A 24,266-nucleotide genomic window follows, 5' to 3' on the forward strand; every position below is an offset into this window, starting at 1 on the left:
AATGAAGTGTAGCGTTCAACCTCACGCTACATCAGACTTTTGTTTTAGCTCTCTTCGTCAACTCCGCTTCCCTTCATGTGTGAGATATGAGGCCTAGCTTTCAACTTATTTCAGAAAGAGAGAAGGAGCAGTTCTGCATGGTGGCGCAGTGGTTAGCACTGTTGCCACCATGCAGGTTGCAGGTTCGAGACTCGGCTCGGCTGCGGCCTTTCTGCGTGGAGTTGCGTGTTCTCCCCATGCATGCGTGGGTTTCCTCCGGGTACTCCGCTTTCCCCCACAGATCACAGCATGCCCTATAGGTTATAAATTGTAAGTCGTTTTGGATGAAAGCGTCTGCTAAATAAATAAACATAAATAAAACATAAACATATATGTATTTAAATAAAAAAATCTACTCCACCTCTTCTTCATGACTGGACCACAGCTTTGTCGTGACTCCATTACTACCTACTCTGAGAAACTCAAATAGATTTGCTAGTAGCGGCGGTAATGGTACCAGGTTGCAGCCCTTTTTTCTAGTACTAGCTTTGATGTGATTACAAGTATACAGAGTCAAGGAAAAAATGCTAATTCGGAAAACTGCCGGCCACTAATTAGATAGGAAGTGGTCTTCCTCATGATGGGCTTCTTTATTTCAGTTTTCCAAACTTCTAGCTGGAAAGAACCTGGGAGTTGTCAAAACAGTTTCTACATATTTTTAACCTTCCAAAAGCACCCTTGACTAGGAATTTTTTTTGTCCTGAGCATTTTACATCACTTGTTGGCAACATTCTGCTGAATGGCGAAGGATGATCAATTATGAACATCTACTCCAGCTTCTACAAGATGACACTAATGTAAAAGTATTTAAGCTATTTCTGAGGGTCAACTCAGCCTTTTACTCGACTGAAAATACCTTTTTTCTAACACAAACTGAGGGAAGAAAACTGTTTAGAGATCCAAGAATATGTCATAAAACATGCTTCATGTGTGCATATTTGCTTGCATACCTTGCTTGTGAATATTTAGGATAAGGTTTCTGAATGAAAGTGGTTCATGTTTGAGAATATTTGACACTAGTAGTACATAACAGACATAAAAGGAAGCAGCTATTATGATCCTAAACATGCAAATAAAAGCAAGTACAGGAATTCATCAGCATGATACCAGTACTGGACTGATTGTGACTCAGGGTTCAACAGAAGGTTAAACATTCTATATTAAAATTAGTGATTAAAACTATGTTCAATGAAAGTCTGTCATTTTTCCAATGTCATCAAGTTGTATTTTCTTTAAATGTGCAGTACGTCATTTCCTGTGAACTTCTGTGACCAATATAAACAGAACAGAAAATAACTCACAGACATTTTTTCATGCATGCAGCCATTTTTCTTTTTGTTTATAGGGAGCCTAAGTCACTCCCATCTACTTCCGGACCATGGGTCCCTGGAAGAACGAAAAAAATGAATGCAAGTCAATGTGGCTAAACACGCTATTTTCTAATTTCGCTTGTTTTGTGCCATGGATTTCACATATGATGTCCGTGAATTTTAAAGACAAATTTTGATACCAAAATGCGATAAAGTTTGAACAGGGGGAAACGCTATTTTAGGTTTTGTGTGAAAATAAGTCCAAGACTACAAATGCACATCACGAAAGTGACGTCATCGAACCAGACATGGAGAAAACTGTGGGAAAAGGGTTGTAAGTTCAGCAAACTTCCCACAGGAAGAAAGAACCACCATAAATCTGGTCATTTGGTAAGTAGCAGCTACATTAGGGGAGAGGAGATTATGTGGTGACGTCACATATGTGACGTGCTGATTTCTGGTGTGCTGTCAAGCTAATTACAAACTTTTACAAACTGATAAATCTCAAAGTATGTGACTGGTGTGGTCGAAACACCCATCATTACTTTTCATTAAAACTGCAGTACAACATTTGTGTGATCCAGGGCGTACGGCAAAGCGGATTAGAAAATAGCGTTTTTAGCCCCATTGACTTGCATTCATTTTTTCGTTCTTCTGGGAACCCATGAGCCGACCGGAAATGGAGGAGACTTAGGCTCCCTATTATTGTGTGTGGATGTCTGAAATCAAGTGTGGTGTTGCAATTCTCCTGTGATTTTGTGACGTCACAGGGTCAGCTGAGTTGAACACTTTCACTACTGGTTGGGAATGAACTCGCTGGTAGTATGCCACTATTATGTTATACATCTGCTTTCACTGCCAGTGGAAAGCCAGGGTTACTGTCTCACCCCGGTTTCACACTGAAAGCATTAGCGGCGCGGAATGGCAGCAGAACGTCACTGCTTCAAATAGAATCCATTATAGCCTATTGACTGTTTCAAACCAGCAGCGATGTGAAAATTTACCAGAAGCGGTACGCTGTGCCGCTAAAGATAGGATTGGGTTCTACTTTTGCAGCGGGCCGCTTCTGGGACATGTCAATTCCCACACTTAACATAGGGCTAGATGGGAAATCACACACTGTTTCAGTGTAAAATCCCCAGTAATTTTCAAAATTAAAGTACTGCAGCTATGCAATTTTATATATATATAAATGTAACGGAATGAAATGACTGTTTTCCAACTAAAAGTCATCCCCCCCCCCCCAGCAAGAACTAATCTGCATGAGATATTGTTCAAGGTCTCATGCATCTGCTTCTAAACTGTTTTCCTTTCCAGCGCAAGAGAAGAATGAATACAAAGGACTCTTTCTTTTTAATAAGTCAAAGAACTTTATTTTTAATAAGCTAATCAAACAAAGTGTAAGTCAATAGTAAAATGCGAACCAATATGTGAAATGAAAATATAAATGACTTGATATTATATATGCCCACGTCATCTTTAACGCCAGTTCAAAGCGTTCTAGAGAAGTTGTCGGAGTGGCCAATCCGTAACTCTCCTCTTCAGCCGAAAGAACCAACGACAAGCTGGATAAAATCTGTTGCTGTTCCAACCAAGCAACGGTTCCTTTCAGAATAAAAGCTGAACCATCACGACCCCGTTTTGGGTCTTGCTAGATGCCAACTAAACTGTCGTGACCCGGAAGTATCTCAAGACTGGACTGGTCGACGGCTGCGGCTGTTCTACAGGCTTCGGCTCCAGAAAGGTCCAAGCTGGACCTCTACACCTCCTGATCTAGACGGGGACTTCCGCCAAGGGTACGTAGACCGACAGAATGGCGTCTCAATGTGTGTTATGAATCTCCAAATCAAAGCTTAGCGCGAAGACATCACCTTCATTCCCATCAGAACTAATCGTTTCTCCGGATTTGCTGGTTCTGAACAACATTCCACATTACACCATTCTCCGTCTCAATTCACCTTAGTTACACCATACATTTGGTGTTTAAAGTTAGTCTATTTTTAAATCTTTAAACGTTTTAAACTTGACTCTCTCTTCTGTTGTCTCTCAGTTAATACAAAGTGTTACATAATAGGGCTGTCGCGGTTGAGGAATTCCCCCTGCGGTGATTCAGGGTGGCTTAATATTGCGGTGTGCGATATTATTGCAGCCCTTTTTTTATTGCAGTACTATCTAAACATAATGTTTACACATTTAAAAAAGGTTAAAAATTGCCGTGCCTTCTTTTATAACACTTTACTGAATGCAGATCAAAGGGCAGTAACAACACAGATCGCAGTAACGTTTGTTTCTCCGACAGTCGGAGTCCGACTGAATTTAAAAACAACAAAATTCAGGATAAGGTTAAACTTTTAATTGCAAATTTAGCTGCAGCATCTAACAAATAATAAACAAGTCCCCATTTTGTTTAGTTGTTTAAAATCAAGCATAAAAAATTACATGTACCGGTCGCGCGTGCGCCGGGCGCACTATCATTTCACTTTCATACACGAATGACGGTGATTTATAGCTCGGTCACGTCCTTGTTACCTACAAGGAAAACCAGCATGATAACCATATACGGTTTGAGAGAGGATCTGAGAGGGGTGGCAACATTTCCAGCAACACTGAAAACCCTCTCGGATGGAGCGCTCGTTGCACTAACGCACACGTACCTACGTGCGACTCTGGCGAGCAAAGGGAATCTCTCCCGGTTGTTGCTCCACCATGTCGGGGGTTTCTTTAGGGTGGATGCGTTCCTCCTGCAGGTAGCGAGTGAGCTCCAGCTCGGCTGAAACTCTCTTCAGGACGGTTGCAGAAGCAGTGCTTGTCCGGGACTTCAGCAGGTCTCCGAGCGTTTTTTTTTTTTTTTTTTTGCCGCTGGTGGCAGCTCTGTCTCGGCCAAGGACTCTGGCTGCGCAGCAGCTGACGTACTGAAAACCAAAGTGCTCCCAAAGGAGCGAAGTAACGTTTCATTTTGATACCAGTGCAGCCATCCTTCTCAACATGCATCATTGAGTTGAACCAAGTTCAGTAATCGCAGTGGCCCATGATGCAGCGCGGTGGGCTTCTTCATATTGCGATATTTCATTTTTGCGGTTACCGCGACAGCCCTATATAATCCCTGCAATAAAAAGTTCCAATCTTCTGGTTAAAAGTACCCAAAGATCCATAAGATTGATTTCACATTTATTATGGAATCTCATGTCTTATGGCTCATTAAATAGATGTAAATAAATTCTTATATATATATATCACAGCATTGTTCCAGAAGTGCAGCGATGTCTTTTTCATGGCTTTAACCCTGGCAGTGGAGAAATACCATAATATATGACATCAAACAACGATGTCAAATGTGATTTCCTTCATTTTGGTTTAATGGCAGATTGCATAAACAAGCCGTGCCCTGAAGTCTCGAGGGATCTTCTGATTTTGCAAGTCCAACAAAGAACACAGTGAGAAAGCCATGCTGCTGCCAAGACTCCCGGTGTGAAAAGTACCGCTTTGAAGTTTGCGAGTAAACTGTTCCGCTGCCGTTTAGCGCCACTTATGCTTCCAGCGTGAAACTGGGGTTAGACTTGTTACTTCCATTAACAATTCTGTAAAACAGATTATCAAAACATGTAGATGGTTTGATATAGCCCTTTCATTATAGTGAACTAAACATGCTCAGTTTAATTGCTTTAGAACTTATTTGGATCATTTTTTGTTTTTATTCCTGTTATTTTGAGCTGACTATTCAGTAATAGCAGTTTAAGTGAATATTCTGACAGTGCTCTGACGGCATTATGATTGAAAACATGGCTGCAACTTTAAGCTTAGGCTTTAAGCTTATTCCTGTTTAAATCTAAACATTAAGGCAGTGCTTTTTGGGAAAGATATTAATTTGGACCACTTTAGTCAAACAGTGTTGTATGCATTAAGAGGCTGACCTTACTTTAAACTATGGAAGCCCTGGAGTGGAAATATTACGAATTTCCAGTTTTACCAAAAATTAAATCTTGATAAATAGAAAATTCAAATGAACTGATAAAACTGATTTATCGCCCAACCCAACCCCTGACCCGGAGTCTGTCCTGCGTTGATCCAAAAGCCTACAGCCAATAGTACATGCCCGAACATCCGAGCACCTCATCTTATCGCTAAGGCCGAGTCCGGCCACTTTGCAAAGGAGACTCACTTTGGTAGCTTGCATTTGTGATCTTATTCTTATGGTCATCATTACCCAAAGCTTGCACCATACTTGGAAGACTGGAGGAAAGATCACCTGGTAAATTGAACCCTTTGCTTCATGGCCGAGCTCCCTTTTCACCACAACAGACCAATTCAGCCTCAATATCACAGCGGACGCCCTGATCCAGCTGTCTATCATCTGCTCCCAATTGCCTGACCTGGGGCTAGGGATGGGTACCGAATTCGGTACTTTTTAAGGTACCGACCGAATTCCATAGTACCGACCGAGCACCGATTCACTTTGTTTCAAACGGTGCCTCGTTTCGGTACCAGTCCTTCATAACGAGAACTTGCCAAGACAGCTGCGCATGCGCAAGAGCATTATGTCGTCGGTCGCTGCGAGCGTGTTGTAAACAGAGCAGCATGGTAGAAAGAACGCACGCTAACGCTTGGGTCCACTTCACTAAATGTGATGGGTAACTGGGTGATGATGAAACCAGCGACAGACAACGATCTAAGTGAGACATCCTCATCTTAATCTGCTCCGGTAGGTAAATAAAATGTTTAAGATAACGTTACCTTGATATGTTAGCTTCCATTTCGCTAATGGAGCGTTCACATTCTCCTCGGAACTCCGAATTTCCGACTAGAAGAACATGAACGCGCTCTAAAATTTGGCTTCACTTTACTAAATGTGACGGGTAACTGGGTGAAGATGAAACCAGCAACAACGATCTAAGTGTGAGGCATCATCGTTTTAATCTGCTCCAGCAGTTAAATAAACTGTTAAAGATAACGTTAGCTTGATATGTTAGCTTCCATTGCCACTGTTGTTATCAGCTAATGGTGCGTTCGCTTTCTCCTCGGAAATTCTAACTTCCCAGTAGGAAAATTCAAATGAAAAAAGACGGCAAAAGGAATGAAGATACGCAGTAAATTTAGTTCACAGTAAAGATGTTTGCTTCAGTTTAAGTATCAGCTTATAAAACTACAAGGACGATATTAATACAAACAGTTGAATGTTATTTATCGTGATATTCATCAAATATTGTTATATAATGAGAAAAATATATATTTAATTATAAAAGAGAATTAAAATAATAAACACTCAAAAGTATCGAAAATTGGTACCGTTAAGTACCGGTATCAATTCGTAGGTACCGGGAATTAGTACTGGATCGATTCAAAAGTCAAAGGTACCCATCCCTACCTGGGGCATTCCACCTTTTACTGGTCAAAGGAATAAACCCAAGATATTCCAAAGAGATCAAGTTTAGGGGTGAAGGACAAAAATCAACAACTAAAACACATTAGCTGTTCACAGTTAAGATGCCAAAATAATCAGGTAAAGCCAAAAAGTATTTTAAAAAGGACCTGGCACTTAGAAATAACTTCAAGCTAAAAGCCATAGTGAACCGTTTAGTTTTACATTATACATAATAAAAATTTTGATATCAATCAATCAATCAATCAATCAAAGCTTTATTTATAAAGCGCCTTCCGCAACCCTGTCAGGAAGCCCAAAGCGCTGAACATGGTACTGTTGTAAGTAATTATACTGAATAAATCAACAATAAAAGAAATTCAAATTACAAAATACAAATTACAAAATACAAAATGGAAATAACAAGATAGATGAAACATTCCGGTAAGATACAAATGTGTGAAACACAATTGGATTGAGTGGATGGATTGAGTGTACCACTGAAAACTGTGGATTGGATTCAACATAATAGAGGGCCATAATCAAACATGTTCTGGAAACGCCAAGCGGAGGAGGTGTGTTTTTAGGTGATTCTTAAAGACTGGCAGAGAAGGGGACAGCCTAACTGAGGGTGGCAACTGGTTCCAGAGTAACGGTGCTAGGACTGAGAAAGCCCGGTCCCCACGGGTACGACACCTAGACCGAGGGACAGCGAGCAGGCCTTGGTCAGAGGAGCGCAGAGCGCGTGATGGGGAATGTTTGTTCAGGAGTGTGGCTAGATAGGGGGGACCACCACCCTGGAAGAAATGATAAACAAAGACGAGTATTTTGAATTGTGAGCGATAGGAAATCGGAAGCCAGTGCAGGGAGGCCAGAACTGGACTGATGTGGTCCCGTTTCCTGGTCCCAGTCAGGAACCTGGCAGCGCTGTTCTGCACAACCTGTAGGTGACGCAATGTTGACTGACACAACCCTGCATAGAGAGAGTTGCAGTAGTCAAGCCGAGAAATTACAAAGGCATGCAGTACCCGCTCCAGGTGGGCTCTCGACAGCATATGCTTGATTTTAGCAAGGCGTCTCAGGTGAAAGAAACTGGACCGGATCACAGAATTGATGTGAGCATCAAATTTAAGTCCTACATCAAGTTTCACCCCCAAACTGGTAACAACTGGTTTTGAGTATGGAGAAAGAGGGCCAAGATCAGCATAACGATCCACATTCCTGCTGTTGGGGTGAAAAACAATGAGCTCTGTCTTTCCCTCATTCAGATGTAGATAGTTGGACATTAGCCAAGACTTCACCTCATTAACACAGGAAACAAAGGACTGAATAGAGTGACCTTTCTCCTGACACAATGGAGAGTAAATCTGGCAATCGTCAGCATACAGATGGAATGATAGGCCATGTTTACGAAAGATTGACCCCAGAGGTAGCAGATAAATGGCAAACAAAAGTGGTCCAAGGATCGACCCCTGCGGGACCCCCCACTGGAGCCCCTCCCAAGAAGAAAAAACATCACCCAGTTTAACACAGAATGTCCTGTTTTGGAGATACGATCTAAACCAGTCCAGAGCTGACCCTTTGATCCCAACCAAATCCTGTCAGTGATATCACTGACAGGATATTGACTTTATTTTGATGGCACCTTCACACACAGCAGCTCCAATCAGCAAAAAGTTCCGACTGCTAGGGCTGCAACAACGAATCGATAAATTCGATGAAAATCGATTACTAAAAGCGTTGGCAACGAATTGCGTCATCGATTCGTTGTGTTGCGCAGCTCTTCCAAAAGCCTCCCCCCGGCCGCCGTTGCGCACAGACCGGAAGCAAGTCAGATCAGCGCGAGGGAGAGCCGGCAGGTGTTTGGAAGAGGAACATGGCAGAAGCAGCGAGACCCAAAAAAGTAAAAACTTCTAAAGTTTGGGAGCATTTTCAGTTAAATCAGGCGAAGACATTCATTACCTGCAACGTTTGTAGGTCAGACTTAGCATGGCACGGGAGTACTACAGTGATGATGCAGCATCTTAAACGCAAGCATGTCAGAATCATCAGCGAGGAAGGAGAGAGCTCTGTGTCCGGGTAAGTTAAAAACTTTTCAAAAGTGATTCACCCAAGCCCCGGATTATTACACAGGCTAGACATGCCCTAAGCTCGTAAAAAAAAGTCTACAAAATCGTAAGCGCGATGCTATTAGATAAAGGGGGGGGGGTGGACTCGCGCTGCTGCGAACCGGTTCCGCCGTCACATTCCCGCAGAAACTGGTTGATTACACCGGTGCCAAACTACTAGCACCACAATGTCCTCAGAAGCGAAAACGCTTTTAAAAGGGAGGGAGAAGTACTAATTCTCGCTGCAGGCGTGTTGTGTGAGAGTACAGTTATTTACTGGTTAATATATTTTTGGGTTCAGTTGCTTTCATGTGGCCTAATGTGAGTCTATTTGGGATCATTGGAATGATCAGCAGCATTTCTTGATGTGACTGATCGCAAGGAGGATGGCATTCATTTACTTTTGTTTTATTTGGTATTTTTTCAGTCATTTTTGGAAATAGTGATTAATGTTGATTAATTCACAGCCTATGTTTAATTACATTTAAAAATTAGTTGTTTGACATCCCCAGTTATAATAAATGTCTACAGATGAGATCAAACAAAACAGATGAGAATTGCCCTTAAAGAGCAAGTCACCCCCAAATAAACTTTTTTTTTCTGATAAACTAAATAAATGAGTGTCTAATCGTGCTGCAGACACGTGTCGTCAATAATTTGGCACTTCAGTGCATCTTAGTTCAAATTTAAATATTCTGCCTAAAACTGGCAGTGTTGTGCCGTTGTCAGGTAAAAACTCTGCACTGTATTTTAATTTAAATCTGCCACCGCTATTGGTTAAGAAGTATGCTATGATGTAAACTGGTACATTATGATGTCACAATGCTGTTGTGAGCCTGAGTGTGTGTGTATTTGTTAGCGGCTCCGCCCTCTCGGTCTGCCAGGCAACAGCATTTGTTGCATTTTTCAAACATGAAGTGGGAGTGGAGTTAGAATCTGGTAGGGGTTGACTTGCTCTTTAAGCTGTTTAACTTGGACCAAGCATTTTAGGTCACAGATAGGTGTAGCTTAGGGTCTCTGTCTATACACCTTATAAGACAATTTAGGTGATGGCATGTTGTTTTTCTGCTATTGAACTGTTTTCTAATAATGTTGTGTTTAATAAAGTGAAGGAAGGAGAGAAATAACGTTTCCCTAGCAGTTTTTAACAATGTCCCCATGTAATCCGATTAATCGATTAATCGTGTCGAGACCCCATCCGATTCATCGATTATCCAAATAATCGTTTGTTGCAGCCCTACCGACTGCAAAAGCAAAAATTACTAAACACCGTCCAGACAAGGCTGAGCCAAAAAGAAATGTGATTGTGAGATGCTGTGAGGTTTATATAAGAGGAAACAACTGATTTGAAAGCACGACTTCTTCTTTCAAAAAGGAAGTGACTGCATGGCTATCTAACTCAAACTTCCTGTGATAAACTAAAATCCCATCCTCAGAAATATGGTTCAACCAAGTTCAACACACAAATGGAACATCTTCTAAGTGTATTATTTTATGAATGGAAGAAACTGAATCAAAAACATAAGGAAATTAAAAAATATCCCTTAACAGTCATTATATTTTAAACTTTTTTAAATAATTTCTGTTCATTTCCATCTCACACAGAACTTCTGTTTGTTGCCAATTGTTAAACAAGGTCAGAGTTTAGGAGGCAACGTCCTGCTTGCCAGGTGAGTCACACATTTGATTGGAAAAAAATCTCACATCTTTAAACACCATCATCTAAAAGCCCCACATTAGCCCGATGGAAGAACATTTGTGCGTGTCACCCACTTGTGCAGAGGATGTAATTAGATGATAAAAGGAACTAAAGCACAGCACAGAGGGAAAGAGTGGAGGTGGGAAACATGAAAAAGATTCTGGATGCCTAAAGTCTGCAGGGGGAAAAAAGATCAGAAACTGTAATCTGTTAAAAATACTGCAGGTCTTAGTTTCACTCTTATACAGGGTCAGTTTGTCACTGTGTGTCCCTGTGATGGACTCAAGACCTGTAACTTCTCGCCTGTTGACCCCAGGAGAAAGCCACCAGCTCACTGAAAGAAATCCCTGCTGAGTTTGAAAATGGCCTTCTACCTCTACTTCCAGGATTAGCCGCTAATGGAGTCAGTGGTTGAGTCACATTGCTATTAGCGATTAAGTGGAATAAAAAGTGGGTGATATGCCCACACCAAAATTTATATAGATGTACAGGGAGTGCAGAATTATTAGGCAAATGAGTATTTTGTCCACATCATCCTCTTCATGCATGTTGTCTTACTCCACGCTGTATAGGCTCGAAAGCCTACTACCAATTAAGCATATTAGGTGATGTGCATCTCTGTAATGAGAAGGGGTGTGGTCTAATGACATCAACACCCTATATCAGATGTGCATAATTATTAGGCAACTTCCTTTCCTTTGGCAAAATGGGTCAAAAGAAGGACTTGATAGGCTCAGAAAAGTCAAAAACAGTGAGATATCTTGCAGAGGGATGCAGCAGTCTTAAAATTGCAAAGCTTCTGAAGCGTGATCATCGAACAATCAAGTGTTTCATTCAAAATAGTCAACAGGGTCGCAAGAAGCGTGTGGACAAACCAAGGCGCAAAATAACTGCCCATGAACTGAGAAAAGTCAAGCGTGCAGCTGCCAAGATGCCACTTGCCACCAGTTTGGCCATATTTCAGAGCTGCAACATCACTGGAGTGCCCAAAAGCACAAGGTGTGCAATACTCAGAGACATGGCCAAGGTAAGAAAGGCTGAAAGACGACCACCACTGAACAAGACACACAAGCTGAAACGTCAAGACTGGGCCAAGAAATATCTCAAGACTGACTTTTCTAAGGTTTTATGGACTGATGAAATGAGAGTGAGTCTTGATGGGCTAGATGGATGGGCCCGTGGCTGGATTGGTAAAGGGCAGAGAGCTCCAGTCCGACTCAGACGCCAACAAGGTGGAGGTGGAGTATAGGGCTGCAACAACGAATCGATAAATTCGATGAAAATCGATTACTAAAAGCGTTGGCAACGAATTGCGTCATCGATTCGTTGTGTTGCGCAACTCTTCCAAAAGCCCCCTCCCCTCCTGCCCGCCGTTGCGCGCAGACTGGTGGAGAGCTGGGAGGTGTTTGTAAGAGGAACATGGCAGAAGCAGCGAGACCCCAAAAAAGTAAAAACTTCTAAAGTTTGGGAGCATTTTCAGTTAAATCAGGCGAAGACATGCAACGTTTGTAGGTCAGACTTAGCATGGCACGGGGATACTACGGTGATGATGCAGCGTCTTAAACGCAAGCATGTCAGAATCATCAGCGAGGAAGGAGAGAGCTCGGTGTCCAGGTAAGTTAAAAACTTTTCAAAAGTGATTCACCCAAGCCCCGGATTATTACACACGCTAGACATGCCCTAAGCTCGTAAAAAAAGTCTATAAAATTGTAAGCGCGACGCTATTAGATAGGCGGGGGGGGGGGGGGGGGGGGGGTCTCGCGCCGCTGCGAACCGGTTCCGCCGTCACATTTCCGCAGAAACTGGTTGATCACACCGGGGCCAGACTACTAGCATGTGGTTTTACAACCACAATGTCCTCAGAAGCGAAAACGCTCTTAAAAGGGAGGGAGGAGTCCTAACTGTTGCTGCAGGCGTGTTGTGTGAGTGCAGTTATATACTGGTTAATATATTTTTGGGTTCAGTTGCTTTCATGTGGCCTAATGTGAGTCTATTTGGGATCATTGGAATGATCAGCAACATTTCTTGATGTGACTTTATGGCAGTTGCCCAGGGCATAATCGCAAGGAGGATGGCATTCATTTATTTTTGTTTTATTTGGTATTGTTTCAGTCATTTTTGGAAATAGTGATTAATTTTGATTAATTCACAGCCTATGTTTAATTACATTTAAAAATTAGTTGTTTGACATCCCCAATTATAATAAATGTCTACAGATGAGATCAAACAAAACAGATGAGAATTGCCCTTAAAGAGCAAGTCACCCCCAAATAAACTTTTTTTGCTAATAAACTAAATAAACAAGTGTCTAATCGTGCTGCAGACACGTGTCGTCAATAATTTGGCACTTCAGTGTATCTTAGTTAAAATTTAAATATTCTGCCTCAAACTGGCAGTGTTGTGCCGTTGTCAGGTAAAAACTCTGCACTGTATTTTAATTTAAATCTGCCACCGCTATTGGCTAAGAAGTATGCTATGATGTAAACTGGTACATTATGATGTCACAATGCTGTCGTGAGCCTGAGTGTGTGTGTATTTGTTAGCGGCTCCGCCCTCTCGGTCTGCCAGGCAACAGCATGTGTTGCATTTTTCAAACATGAAGCGGGAGTGGAGTTAGACTCTGGTAGGGGTTGACTTGCTCTTTAAGCTGTTTAACTTGGACCAAGCATTTTAGGTCACAGATAGGTGTAGCTTAGGGTCTCTGTCTATACACCTTATAAGACAATTTAGGTGATGGCATGTTGTTTTTCTGCTATTGAACTGTTTTCTAATAATGGTGTGTTTAATAAAGTGAAGGAAGGAGAAAAATAACGTTTCCCTAGCAGTTTTTAAAAATGTCCCTATGTAATCCGATTAATCGATTAATCGTGTTGAGACCCCATCCGATTAATCGATTATCCAAATAATCGTTTGTTGCAGCCCTAGTGGAGTACTGGTTTGGGCTGGTGTTATCAAAGATGAGCTTGTGGGACCTTTTCAGGTTGAGGATGGAGTCAAGCTCAACTCCCAGTCCTACTGCCAGTTTCCGGAAGACACCTTCTTCAAGCAGTGGTACAGGAAGAAGTCTGCATCCTTCAAGAAAAACATGATTTTCATGCAGGACAATGCTCCATCACACGCGTCCAAGTACTCCACAGCGTGGCTGGCAAGAAAGGGTATAAAAGAAGAAAAACTAATGACATGGCCTCCTTGTTCACCTGATCCGAACCCCATTGAGAACCTGTGGTCCCATCATCAAATGTGAGATTTACAAGGAGGGAAAACAGTACACCTCTCTGAACAGTGTCTGGGAGGCTGTGGTTGCTGCTGCACGCAATGTTGATGGTGAACAGATCAAAACACTGGCAGAATCCATGGATGGCAGGCTTTTGAGTGTCCTTGCAAAGAAAGGTGGCTATATTGGTCGCTGATTTGTTTTTGTATTGTTTTTGAATGTCAGAAATGTATATTTGTGAATGTGTAGATGTTATATTGGTTTCACTGGTAAAAATAAATAATTGAAATGGGTATATATTTGTTTTTTGTTAAGTTGCCTAATAATTATGCACAGTAATAGTCACCTGCACACATGGATACCCCCCTAAAATAGCTAAAACTAAAAACAAACTAAAAACTACTTCCAAAAACATTCAGCTTTGATATTAATGAGTTGTTTGGGTTCATTGAGAACATGGTTGTTCAATAATAAAATGATTCCTCAAAAATACAGCTTGCCTAATAATTCTGCAATCCCTGTATGTCCAATATCAACATATTTTTTCCGTGGCACTATTTTAGGTATTTGGAAAATAAAAGATGTGTATAGGTCTCCGATGTTCATGTTCATTTAAAGGTTGACTATGGAACATGGGCAATCTTGTGAACTCTGGTGTTCAAAGGTGGTATTGCAATGACAGAAAAAATTTGCCAGCCACTGGGATGTTGGTTCACTGCTGACTAGGGCTGTCGCAATAATCGCAAGAACAATATATTGCGATATTAAGAAACCCACCGCGCTGCATGACGTGCCATCGCAATTACCGCACTTGATTAAATCTCGCGACAGCGCATGCTGAGAGGTAAAGTCCGCGCTGATCGAGGAGATAGTAGGGCACTTTTTTTAATTTCTGTTAGATGTTGCAGCCAAATTTGCATTTCAAAGTTAAACCTCCTGAATGTTGTTTTTAAGTTCAGTCAGAGAATGCCGTTACTGCCCTTTGATCTGCATTCAATAAAGTGTTAAAAATGGCCATGTAATTTTTTCTAACATTTTTTAAATGTGTAAGCACAATGTTTCAAAGGAAATATTGCCATGAGTTTAGTAATTAACAAACAAATTTGCTAAGTACATAAATAAAAACGGGGTGCAATAATATTGCATATCGCAATATTGAGCTGCCCTGACTCACCGCAGGGGGAACTCCTCAATCGCGACAGCCCTACTGCTGACACGTTCCAGCAACATGTTCAGAGACAAATTGTACAGGATACGGACTCATTTCTACTAATAAGTTTATTTTACAACAGTATTTACCATTAGAACATCTTCTGGGCTCAGAACCAGCTGCTTGACTTGGCAAGTCTGCCATTTTACACGGTCCCAACCTCGCCTTGCGGAGCGGACTTTTTAACACAACAGTGCCCTCTAGTGGCTGGTAGATGTAAACATAAACAGTGTAATGCCCGACAGAATCAAAATTTGATTATTTTTTTAAATATAGCTTTAAAAGGAGAAACTGTGCATTAATTCTGCAAACACCTGAATGCCCCGTTGATGTACTACTTTTTTGAAAATATAGCTTTTTATTAAAATGGTCCATATTCTAACTTTAAGTTGCTGGCTAGGAACCAGTGGCAGCACCAGAGGGGCGCTAGGGGGTGCTATAGCTACCCCTGGATTAGTCATTGCACCCCCAAGTAAATATTAAGATTTTTTTTACTTTTTTACAATTTAATTTTAATTTAACGTGTGGATGTGATAATATTTAACATACAAACAAAAATAATCAGTAAATTATCCAATAGATAGTAAAAACTTAAACCAAAACAGGAAATTGATGCTAACCTTTGACCTCATTTTCCACCTGCGAACGAGTGAAAGGTAGAGCTAGTGGTAAAATGGATCGGTTTTTGTTGCCCACATTTCCCCGGGTTCAGTCAGAAACGAATGAATCTTTGGAAGTGATCTCAGACCCACAAAAACCTACGGATCTGGATGAAGAGAGTCAACCCTCAACCGCCGCAGCAGTCGAGGGTTTTGCTGCTGGAGGTGCTAACACTAACGTTAGCTAACCTTGCAACACTATAGATGGTTTTCTGTGTGGCTGTGTGTGTTAATGATTTCATGGAAAAGTCAACGATTGTTCATATATTTATGCAACACATTCTCACACCCAAGGCGCCAAAATACGACGTGTGTGACCAAGGGTCAATCTATGGCAATTCGGGACACTCCAGCGCGTCAGGAGACGACGATTAGGGACAAACAGCTGACGCAGTGTCCCAGAGCGTCGGTATCCGACGCCGGTGGCGAGACGGACATTAGAAGTACTTGTGAACTACTTAACCTTCCCCATAACATCATATCTGCTGTTCCGTCCCAAGAAGGACACTTCAAAACACGATGATAATAATTAGATAATAATTAATAAACTCATGGACTTTATTACTGTTTAATATAATCATCATAACATGATCACTTGGTTCAATGTAAAGGTATTTTACTAACATTAAATGGATTATTATGCTTTGGGTAATAATAATTATTATTATTATAATGATTAAAGATGTGTTCAGCAAAGAAGACCTTCACCCTATTCAGCTAACACAGAGTTCAGATAAACAATAACTACATCACATGTTTTTGACGCATGAGCAAGCTTTCTTCCGGAGAGAGTGGGAGTGGTCCTGAGAGCTTTTTGTAAAACTGTAACCATCACAGATTCACGTTCAGTTCTGGAACAAAACATCATCCTGAGGACCCAGGGACGGCCGCCCTGACCCTCTGCCTGCTGTTCTAGTCACGCCGACCAGAATAGCCAAAGAATAAACGTAACTGTAAACCAGCTAACGAAGACTCTACCAGAGTCATTGATTTCTGAAGTTAAGTTAAGACGAGAACGTTCATCTGCCAAACTCTTCATACACCGTGTACCCAGGACAATTCTGGACCAGAGGATCGGACACTTGCGTCTCCTCTACCAGCCGATGTGTTACCTTGGATGAATCACCATCCTCCTGATCTCCAGATCCACAAGAGATCTGTTTGGGTGAGGTAGAACACGAGGATGCGTTTGATGCCGTTTCTCTCAAAATAACTCAGTTATCCGCAAAACATCATTTCCACCCAGAACGCTTTCATTCTCTCTGAAAGACACCTTCTGAGAAATTCATTCATGCATCCAAAGCTCACCATTCTCATTTGAGCTCCATTCAGTCACAGGTTTGCTTTTAAACAAGTTTAATATCAAAACTGTTAAAGATTGTCGTAAAAATTGCCATCCATGAATTGTCATTTTATAATTGCCGTTTCAAATCCTTAGTTTAAAATTGTTAGTAATAAAATTTCTTCATTTTTAAACTCGCCTCATTATTGAAACGAAACACAGAAAAGTAATAATTATGGTTTTTTGAAAGCAAAGATCCTAGCTTCTGATTTAAAATAACTTTTGCTATTAAATTTAATTATTTAAATTAAACATTAATCTTTGGATTAAAATTAGATTAAGCAGGTTGATTTATGAACTTAGATCGATATAGAAGTATCCGGGATATATATATATATATATATATATATATATATATATATATATATATATATATTTATATATATATAATATATATATATATATATATAATATATATATCTTATATATATATATATATAATATATATATATATATATATATATATATCTTATATATATATATATATATATATATATATATATATATATATATATATATATATATATATGATATAAGCTTCATAGGTTAATTTGATTGGTCATTTTTCGAAATCTCCACTGCATAGCAACAGGGTGATTTCAGTATGTGGATTAACGCTACACTGATCATCGTCTCCCGACGCGCTGGGGTGTCCCGAATTGTCATATATTGACGCTTGGTCACACGCATCATATTTTGATGCCTTGGGTGTGAGAATGTGTTGGTTTATGATGTATATTAATGATTGTTTCAGGTGTTGTTGAGGTTTTGTGCACGCATGTGTATCTGCTACTGTTGAAGGTGTTTTAGAGAACAATAGGTACGCAAGACCAATTCCTTCATAGCACCCTCAATAAAAAGACTAGCTCCTTCGTAGCACCTGCAGAAAAAATTTTCTGGAGCCGCCACTGCTAGGAACTGTAGGGTTTCCCTTACATAAGCGCAGCCGTGGCGGGCCGCCACGGCTGAAATCCCACCGCCGCGCCTACAACATCCCAAGTTTTATTGATGTTTTTTTTTTTGCGCCGTTTCCCGAAGAAGCAGCGGGAACTACTGTGTTGTTGCTTGTGATCACAGCCGGCAGGTAGCAAGGAGGAGGAGGCAGGGCAGGGTGGTTACAGCTATGAGCGTACTGATAAAGCATTTTTGAGGAATACGAGCAAGAAACGAGTGTAAAACTCGTAAATATCTGTAATCGTGCTGAATGAAATCCTCATTGGGTAACTGACTGTCTTCACGCTCTGTGATTGGCCAGTCAGATAGAGCGCCCGCCCCTCCCTACACACAAAACTGCAGCCGGGAGCTCCGTCAGCTCGGCCCAGGTATCAACGCACACACAGACAGTAAGCCGGGCGGACACTGTGCGACTTTTTCACTTTTTTGAGCAGATTGTCCACTCGTGCGAGAATCCATAAGATCGGGGCGAGTTTTGCGCTGAGCGTCGTGTAGTGTACAGGGGGTTACGAGAGGCGATTAACACCACGTGACCAGCTACCGATCAGCAATCATGAGCTCGCACGGACTTCTGGAGTGTTTGATATTTAGCTCGTTCCTCATGAGGGTTGAAGCGGCGCAGCGAGCGGCTGCGACCCAAAAAGTACCAGAACCGCTCACGGCGCATTCGCAATCATGCATCAACTCCGCTCACCCGCTATTTCCCTAATAACACACGCTGTTCGTTTTTATTTCTACACGTTTTTTTACTCACAATGATTGTCAAGAAAGCATGTTTGTTGTGTTCATGTCAAATTAAACTGATCACAAAACACAGATTTACTTTCTTTATTTCGTTTCCTCATCCAACCCCCATAAATCCCTGTGTGTCCTCCTGCAGCACTCCCGAAGGACAACAGGCAAAACAAGACAAAAAAGTCTGACGTGTTGTGTAAAAACTGCTATTTTTAACATATTTTTAGGTCCGACGTGTTGCTACCAGACGTACAGTGAGCACATGACTCGTGAGATCTACCCTGCGCTGAAGTCGTACAGTTTGAGCTGAAGCTGTGTTACGAGTGAAAAAGTCGCACAGTGTCCGCCCGGCTTATTATAATGTTCACTGTAATGCATCTTGATGTTCTTAACAAATAAATTAAATCAAAAATATTGGTCAATAATGCCAAATATGTAAATGTGTGTTTCAGTCATTTTTATACTGACTTAAAAATACTTCATTAAGTCTACTAAGCAGGGGTGTAGAACGTTTTTAATAGGGCCAGCCCAGTAATGATCTTGGACCAAAATAAAGGGGGCAGAGAGTCAAATAAAGGGGGGCAAAAGAAGATATTTTTCCAGACGCCAAGAAAAATTAAATGCCAAATCCACCCTGCAAAGTGTGTCACTGAGAGTTTAAAACAGAAATTATTCTTGTGCAAATATTGGTGTACTCACCTTTAATACTAGTTATTACAATGCAGCAGTCGCTGGATTGGTGCAGTTCAAAGTGGAGTGCATCAGATAAAACAATATTAACATAAAGGTGAGACGTGTCATCCCCCCCCCCCCCGCCAACACCACCTCCACCAAAGCTGGAAAAATTACTAAGGGAAACACTGAACTGAATAGGGTGGAGTCCCATGACTAGTCAACCCCATTCAGTCAAGAAGGGAAAGACAATACGGTCATGAAAGATGAATAAAATGTTGAAGCAAGGTGCGGGTAGCCAGTAGCAGTGACCAAATCCCAAAAAATTGCCAAACTGTCGTCTAAGGATTTTTATGAGAACTGGCTTCTCTTCAACCAAACCTACCACTGCCACCGCTCCCTCCAACTGCTGCTGCAGGGTAGTTATTGTTCATTTATTGTTTTCCAGTTTAACTGCTAAATATATTGTGATAATGATGAGATCAGGAAGTGGTACCCGTTTTTATCAACTGTTTGTTGACAAATTTAGACAAATCAGAATTTGACAAGTTTAAAGGCGTTACCAAAATACCTCAGAAGATCCCTCCTTCTGTCAGAGGTCATTTCTTAGTGTGAAGTGAAAATGTTAAACAGATTATGTGAAGCACAAATGTTTTAACATTAATAATATTATGAAGTCTGAATTTAATGATAGATTTAACACTAAAATCAACAAATACTAATCTGGTGTAATTTAAGATCTGAAATGAATCATTACAGGAAAAATATTCATTTTAACTCACAATGTAAAGTACAGGACACATTATTCAAACACTTTGGATTTAAACAAAGAGTTCATTCAACAAAATATGATTATATAAAGTTTTAAAGTCATTTATTTCAGGGCAGATGGACTTTATTCAGAGCCTTATGCAGCCTTGGGGACTCATGATGTATGCAGGACTTGTTAAGAATATTGGCTCAAGTTCATCTCTTCATATGGCACCACGGTGTCAGATTGACCTGCAAGTTAAAAGTTAACTTCTGGTCATTTTGATGAAATACTTGGCCTTTTGGTATACTCCACTGTTTACCATTGGCTTATATAGCTCTAGCTTGAATGCTAACTCGGCCTCTAAAGTCCATCTGTAAAATAAGCTAACTGGAAGAGGATAGTACAATTAAAGGGGATTTCATCATTTGTGTATTTGAGCTAATGATTAGTGCATGCTTTAACGTCACATCATAATAGACCATTGTTTAAAATTTGTTGTAAAATGTTATGTTGTTAGCAGGTTAGCGAGGTTGTTGAATTATTTCTGTTTTAGATGTTTCCCTGTTTAAAGTCTACAGATTTGATTAAAATAAGGGATTAGCAGCTCCTGCAGAATCTGATGAAGGCTGAGGAGATGTATGTGTAAAATAAGAAAGGGATATTTAATGTTGGAGTGTCTAAGTATAATTTGTTTGTCTAGCCTGCTATTTTTTGGTTTAATTTGGGCTTTTAACATTGTACATTCAAGTAAAAAAATATATGTGTGTGTGTGTGTGTGTGTGTGTGTGTGTGTGTGTGTGTGTGTGTGTGTGTGTGTGTGTGTGTGTGTGTGTGTGTTGTCCATAAAACGAAGAGTTTCAACTGGATAAAACCTAAACAGTATTGGTTGTTTTGTAACCCAGCACCAAACACACTAAAGTAACCAGTAAACCTCTGGAACCAACCAGGGTTATAGGAGGACTACACAGAATGTGGCATTTACTCATTATGTGTCTGAATAAATCCCATACCATGATGAACATTCATCCCTTCTTGAATGACATATCAGTAAATAATGTAAACTATTACATGGAGCTAATGCTAAGATAGGCTAATAATAGGTTAACGGATACTGCCAACAACATTCAACATGCTAATTTGATGGTAGTGGGTTTCTTTATAATATGTCAACTGTTGTAGTCTTTATAAAATATACATTTATAGATATTATTTGTAAAATGCCTTTTGTTAGCAGTAAATAGCTAAAGTTATGGTTGATAGCAGCATTCTTACCTTTGGAAACTTCATTGCTAATGCTAGCTCAGCTCTGGGTCAAAGTAGTGATCCTCCCTCTGTTGACTTGGCTTTCGCTGCATGTGCAAGTTAGAAGGTGTGGCTTTCGGCTCTTTCAAAATACCCTTCTCTTCTGCTTCATGAGGTAAAGTTATGGACCCTAGCTTTTATACTAGAGACCACTGCAGATATGTTGAGAAAATTAGTCAACTTGGTCTTTAACGCTTAATACAAACTAACCAGAGAAGTCCATGTAAATAATCGTGCAATGCAAAATTTACTATCTAAAGTTTTAAAAAATAATATTGCATTGATCTCTTAAAAATTCTGGAGATGAGAGCCAATTTCTGACTGCTGGAACACAGTCTAGTCCTGCTTGCTTTTGAACATGACATTTCTTCCAATAGAGGCCCTTTGTGATGCCAGTTACAACAAGTCATAGTATTTATTTAACTTTTACATAGAAACACTTCAAAATGAAGGACAAATACATTTAAATTAACAGAGGCTCAAATTAGAAATTAGAGCATAAAGTTAGAGATAAAATCAACATTTTAAACAGAAACTTGATTTGTTTTTTTCTAATTTTAGATGTATGTTGTAGAGGTGCTGAAAAAAATCGATTCAAGTCTGAATCGGGGTTCTTATTTATAAAGATTCAGAATCGATTCCAAGAACTCAAATATTTGGCACGTTACAGGTTTAAGATGCACTTTTGTCTGTTTTTTGGGTCTTTGTTAGGAGAGTCAGTACTCCGTTTACTTTTGCGGTCCCATAAACTGAGATGATTTATGTTTGAATCTGCTGATAAGTGGGCACTTGAATGTTATTTTTTCCATACTCAGAAATTTGAGATATTCTCATATTTATTTTCTAAGTTGATAAATGAGTACTCAGGATTACTCATGTAACTTGTTTCTACACATACTTGAAAAGTATTTGACTGTTTTACTATCAAAGCTACTGTTAGGTAACTACAGATTGGTTATATTTTACAAGATAAGCAAAAATAAATGTTGCCTTTTGGTCAAAAGATTGTTTCTGTTTACAGTTTTAGAATCACTTTATTTTACCTTGTAAATTTGCATTTTTGGAGCACGACCAGTTTAAAGTCAAATAAAAACGTCCCATAGCTTTAACTAACTTGTACAACAAAGTAGTTCATCCTGGAGCTGACACTCTTTGTTAATACCGATTGTGAATCGATTTAAATTGAGAATCGAGAATGGATTCTGAATCGAATCGGCACCCCAAGAATCGGAATCGAATCAAATCGTGAGTTGCTCTAAGATTCACATCCCTAGTCTGTAGTAAATCATTTCATAAAGGAGAATTGTGCAAATATGAGTGTAAACATATTAGCATCAAAGGATTATGTCACAGTTACTAAAAGTGTTGCATGCCACAGATATTAAATGTGAAAGTTGGCATTTCTCTCTCCAAGACTGCAAAGCTGTGGTTGGCAGGGCAATTCACACACTAATCAGTTGCTGTAGGGCACAGGGGACCTGCACAGAATTGTTCCTGTTTATAACAACATAGGCACCAGCAGATGGAAGTACAACAGCACACACACACACACACACACACACACACACACACACACACACACACTGACCTCGCGTACACAAAGACAGAAGACAAGAATGATAGAGTAAAAGTGAATGTGTGGAGGGACATGTTGGAACAATGCAGAGCTACAAAGGCTTGAATTACACAACAGAGTACTTTCACCATTAAACATATGCTTGTGCCCAGACATAACACACAGACAAGTGTAAACAAATACCATTTCAACCTTCCAAGAGAAAAAAAGGCACTCTTCAACCCGTCGGGTGTTCAGACTGGACATGTTGCCTTTGATAAGATGACACCTACTAATCTGCAGAGTCCTAATCTCAACATGAATGTGATCCATATAGACTAAATCAACCTGAACCACATTTAGCTAGACTCAGTTACTCAGAACACTATAATCAGGTTTCCAATTTTGTTACAATCATAAGAAACTGAAAACAAAAATGGGTTCTCCGGTGTTGTTGTTGGTGTGACAAACAGACCACAGCGACCAACTGTTTGGTCAAGACACATCCAAACACAATGAGCAGGAAGGGGGAGTAAAATGAAAAAAATCAAAAACTCACAAAATGTCACAGCAAACTGATTATCAAGACCTCGAAATCAAGGGCAGTGCTAAGAGATGAAACAGCTGTTAACCACTTCTCAAACTTTGGTGACAGTATAACTTTTGTGGTCTTGTACTCTAAGTGCTTGTGTGTACCTCAGAGTAGCAGTACATGATCCCAATCTAACGGCCAGACACTGAACAAAAGGAGGAGACATCAGATAACAAATGTCTGCTAGCCTGTCGGGCCTTGGCATGGCTGCAGAGCTCATTGTGCCTCATCTTCCCAGATCACAGCTACCAGCCAAATGACAGATGGGTGTTCGATTTCAGTGGTGGGAAAAATAAAGAAAACCCAGGAAACAAGATCACATGACTCTTGCCCAAGGCACTGTCCCCAATGAAGGCTCTAAATATTGGGCTCAGAAAATTAGATCACTCTTGACCTGTGTGGTTCCAAATACATGTGGGTGAGAGGAAGTCCTGAGCCCCCTTCAGACAGGCCATGAAAAACGGAAATGTTCCGGAATCTGTCCGTAAGACCTTTCTGTCTGAATGCAAACATCCGAATAACGTGTTCCGGAATTTATCCGGACGAAGCCCCTAGTAACAGGTCCGGACTTGTTACGGACAGGGTGGCTGATTCAGACCGGTGAGGTAAAGTTCCGGACAAGAGGGAGGGGGAGGAGGAGGGGACCGGGGGACGCTGTGCGCACCTATATAGCCCGCTGCTGTAGCATGCGGCGAACCACGGCAGCTCGCCTCCTACGGTAGACGCGCGACGGAGCGCTTCACACCGCTTCAGTGATTCCTTTAA

General features: G+C 40.6%; 1 protein-coding gene across 1 annotated transcript in view; it reads right to left on the bottom strand.

Moving 5' to 3' along the window:
* Nucleotides 1-24,266, bottom strand: part of pik3c2a (phosphatidylinositol-4-phosphate 3-kinase, catalytic subunit type 2 alpha) — a 101,142-nt gene that overhangs the window by 72,074 nt on the left and 4,802 nt on the right. The window lies entirely within an intron of this gene.

The sequence above is a fragment of the Nothobranchius furzeri genome, chromosome 4 (genome assembly GCF_043380555.1).
Source record: "Nothobranchius furzeri strain GRZ-AD chromosome 4, NfurGRZ-RIMD1, whole genome shotgun sequence".
Classification (NCBI taxonomy): Eukaryota; Metazoa; Chordata; class Actinopteri; order Cyprinodontiformes; family Nothobranchiidae; genus Nothobranchius; species Nothobranchius furzeri.